Source organism: Ambystoma mexicanum, chromosome 12 (genome assembly GCF_040938575.1).
Source record: "Ambystoma mexicanum isolate Mex_15411 chromosome 12, UKY_AmexF1_1, whole genome shotgun sequence".
Classification (NCBI taxonomy): domain Eukaryota; kingdom Metazoa; phylum Chordata; class Amphibia; order Caudata; family Ambystomatidae; genus Ambystoma; species Ambystoma mexicanum.
The window spans coordinates 1,052,954,485-1,052,960,100 of record NC_090936.1 but is presented as its reverse complement, the minus strand read 5'-3'; positions in this window follow the sequence as shown (position 1 = coordinate 1,052,960,100).

Sequence of the window (5,616 nt, the reverse complement as noted above, 5' to 3'; positions counted from 1 at the left end):
ACACTAATTGGAGGGATAAAGGTGCTTTTACTTCTGACTTCTTTCAGATCTTCTTTTTTCCTTGTGTCTTCAATTTCTAATTCCTCAAAAAACACTTTTAACTTCATTTTCCTAATTAGTTTGTATAGTTCAATTTTGGATTCAAATAATGTGCTATCATATGTTGGCACAAAGCTTAGGCCTTTTTGTAGTGTCTGTAGTTCTTGAGTCGTCAATATCCTTGTTGATAGGTTTATCACGATGTTTTCTTTTGTTGTAACCTTGTATTCGGTTTCCCTCTTTGTCTTTCTCTTCCCCCTTCTTGTTCGCCTCTGCCTTTCTCTAAAAAAGCTGTTCTTCCTCTTGTTGAGGCTTCTGAGGGTCTTGTGTACCCTGAGGCTGTTGGCAGATTCTCTTCTTCCACGTTAGTAGACTCTCTTTCCGTATCTGTTCCTGAGCTGGACGTTTCACTAGTGTTCGTAGGTTTAGGTTTTCTTATTGGAGGACCATATTTGTCCATCCAGGTATAAACTTCATCCTTCAAATAGTCATATGTATCTCTTTTGAATTTTCGAATCTTTTTGGTTTCAAGCTCTGCCTTGTATTCTGCTAATTTACTATTGATTTCTTCCAAGATTATGTCAACCTCTTCTCTATTTAATGTTGCCACGAGTTCCTTTTCTATCTCTTGGATTTCATTGTTAAGGTCTGCTAAATTGTTTGCTAACTCTTGGATAGTCAGTAGTATGAGGTCCAGGGAACATTTATTTAATATGGCTTCCCATTTCTTGACAAAACTCTTACTTTCTTTGCATAATGTCGGTCGTAGTTGTATTCTTAGACCTCTTGGGATCCTTTGACTCTTGTGGTATCTCCCTAATGTAATTGCATGCAATTTGCGATTTATTTCTTTACGTATCAGATATTCCAATTGTTTAATCTGTTGTTTAGGATCTTGTGTCTTCTTACTGCTTGCCCCAAATCCGCTGTCTTTGATTAGCCCGAGAATTGTTTCTGCTTCTTCTGTTGTGAAGCCCAACGTATCTGCTCTATTACTAGTCAGAGCCTCAATTTCTATGAATGACATTCTTATTTTGGGTCTTCTTGTACTAGAATTTCAAGTTCAGTGTGCCTCCACCTCAATTGTGCTGAGAGAGAGAAATTACAGGAGTATCGGAGAGGTGGGCACCACAAGTTCTTTTCTTTGCTTCAATTGAATGTACAAATTTCTCATTAGGTATCAGATAATATTGATTTTAACCTGGAGCTGCCAGTTCAAACCTACTCCTATAGCACAAGGACCTTGATAAACTGAAAACAAAAAAACAAGGCAACTCTGCCTTATTATAACTGGCGCATCTCAGTTGGCCCCTCTGTAGGGCTGCAAATTTTCCAAAAAGTTCGATTTCTTCTTCAATATATTAATCTAATTAAATCAAAAAAGTCAGTTGTATCTGTATAGTTTAAGCCAGGAATGTTTATTCACATTCCCGTTTTTATATAATTGTTGATACACAATATACTGTGTTGGGCGATCATATTTTGCCATCAATATACATTCTGCCAATGCATTTCGGTTAGAACCTTCGTCAGGGCTGTGTATAGGCACTTGATTACATCATCAAGCTAATCATAATTATATATTTATCAGTTTAAATGCATTACATTGTTAAAATACAGTATATTAACGAATTCACACATACCATTTGGTTTGTCCCACGAATATTCAATTGTTGCGCCAGATGAAAAATAAATAACCAGAAATAGCCATTTAGTTTCAGCATTATGAACTCTATATGCATTGATTTTTAGGACACAAACGAGTCCTACCTGATCGCTTTGAATGCGTTTTCTCTCTAGTGTTTACAAGCCCCAAGGGCTTCTGTTCCTCTATTTCAATAGATCAACGAGAAACTTATTGGATTGACCGTTTGAGTTCTCTGATACCTAAAGGAATGAATGAGGAGATCAACTTGATGTGTTTTTTGTAATTTTTGACTTTGCATAAATACCCACAGATGTCGGATAACCTGGCATGGAATCCAGGCATTGGTGCATGAGACCGATAGATCTAGACACTTGGATTAACATCCATCCTTACCTGAACAATCATTGCGTGTTTAATCGTTAATTGTTTATCTGGCATGGATTCCAGGCATTGGTGCATGAGACCGATAGACTTAGACACTTGGATTAACATCCATGCTTACCTGAAAAATCATTGCGTGTTTAATTGTTTAAAAACTAGTTCGGGTAAATGTCTGTTGCTTGCACCTGTAGATGAAGTACTTTTAACACTACACACTATTCAAATCATCGTTTAGGTGAACTTTCTTGGGTTGCACTTATGATACATAATTGAATATTTCCACTGGCGCTCTTTATATTCATATTGAGACCCACTGCTCTCAGCTTATTACATTAGTACCCATAATTGGTTGAAATTTAGGTAATGAGCTCAAGGCTGTTTGCCTTGTACACACTCAGCTATTTTTTGCTTATAGTTGCCAATGAGGCAGACATACCTCTCAAAACAGCTAAGAGAAATAGTAGGAATAGCGTAGTTCATGCATCATGTAACACACGGCAGACATACCTTTTAAAATAGCAAAGAGAAATAGTAGGAACAGCATAGTTCATGTATCATGTAATACACGTAACACACGGTAGAAACTCATGTGAAATCACACATAGTGTATCTAACAGAGAGTATGTTTAGCTATTCGAATAAAAGGGTTAAACACACGGCAGACATACCTTTCAAAAGAGCAAAGAGAAATAGTAGGAACAGCATAGTTCATGCATCATGCAACACACGTAACACACCGTAGAAACTCATGTGCAATTACACATAGTGTATTTAACAGAGAGTATGTTTAGTTATTCGAATAAAAGGGTTAAACACATTAGTAAGGCTTTGACAGCCTAATCGCACATAGTGGAACAGAGGTTGCCATGGAGACATCCCCGCCCCAGGGTTATTACCCGGGGGTGGGGCGCGAGGCGTACGTGCTCCAGCACACCGGTTGGACCACGGCGCCTCGCTACCGTCTCCATGACAACGTTTAAATCAAACACACAGACAACCGCGTGCACGTCTCTCTTCAGACGGCAGGAATACGCTGGAACTCTAGGTAAGCATCGGCGAATACTCGCCGCTCTTCACAATAGAAATAGCAATATGAGAATAGCTGTCTAATCGAATGTCTCTTCAACAGAGGCACGATGGACATATGCGTTTCGTTACGCATCTAAACACACGCAGCTGTGATGCCGTGGGCGTTGTAATACGAAATAGAGGAACAGAAGCCCTTGGGGCTTGTAAACACTAGAGAGAAAACGCATTCAAAGCGATCAGGTAGGACTCGTTTCTGTCCTAAAAATCAATGCATATAGAGTTCATAATGCTGAAACTAAATGGCTATTTCTGGTTATTTATTTTTCATCTGGCGCAACAATTGAATATTCGTGGGACAAACCAAATGGTATGTGTGAATTCGTTAATATACTGTATTTTAACAATGTAATGCATTTAAACTGATAAATATATAATTATGATTAGCTTGATGATGTAATCAAGTGCCTATACACAGCCCTGACGAAGGTTCTAACCGAAATGCATTGGCAGAATGTATATTGATGGCAAAATATGATCGCCCAACACAGTATATTGTGTATCAACAATTATATAAAAACGGGAATGTGAATAAACATTCCTGGCTTAAACTATACAGATACAACTGACTTTTTTGATTTAATTAGATTAATATATTGAAGAAGAAATCGAACTTTTTGGAAAATTTGCAGCCCTACAGAGGGGCCAACTGAGATGCGCCAGTTATAATAAGGCAGAGTTGCCTTGTTTTTTTGTTTGGGGTAGCGGAAGTGACATCACACGACCCTTGACCTCTGACCCACTCCAAAGTGACATCACAGGAAGTGATGGAACACAACCGTTCACCCCTTGACAAAACAGGAAGTGGCATAACATAGCATTGTTTCTAAGTACACTACAAAAAATATGGTTATGATATCACTATAAAGTGATATACATTTATACAAGAATAGATCACCATATGTATCATTAATATTAATATTACCAAATGACTGTGAATGCAAGCAGACATCCAAGGCCAAACGATAATGTTATTGTTAAAGGACATTTGTATAGCGCAATGTGTTATTATATAGCACTTAAATTAAGCACTTCATATAAAAGAAATATACATACAATATTACCCAACCTGTGCTGGTACTCATTTATCAAGGTCAGCAGGATGAAAGGCTGAGTTGACCTTGCCGGGAGTCGAACCTGCAACCTGCAGATCATACACGCATTGCAGCAGCGAGCGTTCAACCCACTGAGCTCTCTTAACGGCTATAGCTATCAGAAAACGAACATCTCCAGAAACAAAGAGCCACATGCTGCTGGCCACAGCCCAGGAGCCTCAATTTTATTTAAAAAAAGAAAAGAAAAAACATTTTATTTTACATTTATTTTTTAGGGGTAGCAAGAGAGACCTCAAGGGTTACAGGTGTGACCCCTGGCAACACCCAAATGACGCCCCTGGATGAACTGCTGTTAAACTCAATTATTCCTAGACCTTGTCGTAATCCTTAACTTCTGGCTATTATCACATCAAGTGTGGAAACTGATGTAAAGTTGTTTATTAAAAGAAAGGCTTTATTACAAGTTGCTCTGCCAGGCGATTCCTTAAAATCCCTTGGATCTTTTCATATGAAGTAAGTGAATATTTGCTAAAAAAATATATATATATATTTATTAAGCTTCTGGAATGTCGCAGGTCACTGGATTAAGATGGTAATAAAGCCCTAACCGTCCACCAATTAAGTAGTAATGAATGAAAACTCCAGGACTCAGCGCCATTAAGTAAGTATAGGCTTGATTTTAATGGTCAATCAAAAGTAAAATGCCCTCTTGATTACACAAGCCTTTATCAAATCAGGGGTATTAATATAAACAAAAATATATCATAATGACAAAATAATCCACATTAGAAATAGTAAAAATAGACAAGTTAATCATGCATATGAAGATCAATTGCAAAATCATTACACCATCATAACCCACATTAAGGCAGTATTAAAAACAATAAATTAAAAGACAGAAAAATGAGGGTTGGCAAAGGGGAGGATTAAGAGGGATCACGAAAACAAATCCAATGGTATTTAAATAAGAAAAACAAAGGAGAAAAAACATAAAAAATCCTTTAGTTCAATTGTGTATTGGTACGGTTCTCTGTTCTAAGCACTGCATTAAATATGCATCAAAAACCTGCAGGGTCGCTTACCCGAAAATGGTATGTAAAATCCATACGACTGTTGTCAGTTAAATAATATCAGGGTCAGATCCTCAAATCCAATAATCTGCAATGAAACATATTGCATATTCCTATATTAAGTAATGTACATAAATTCCCATATTCCTATACTGAGTAAAGTCTATCCACATTTTTGATTCCAAAATATGTGTGTTGATTGCTACATGCCCATATAATAATCATCGGTACTTAGTAAGGTGTAAGAAACCTTGAATGTCAAAGGGCAGCTATTTAACAAGAATCCTACTGTTTTAAAGATAACTCACTACACATAGTCCGTGATCGCATCTCGATC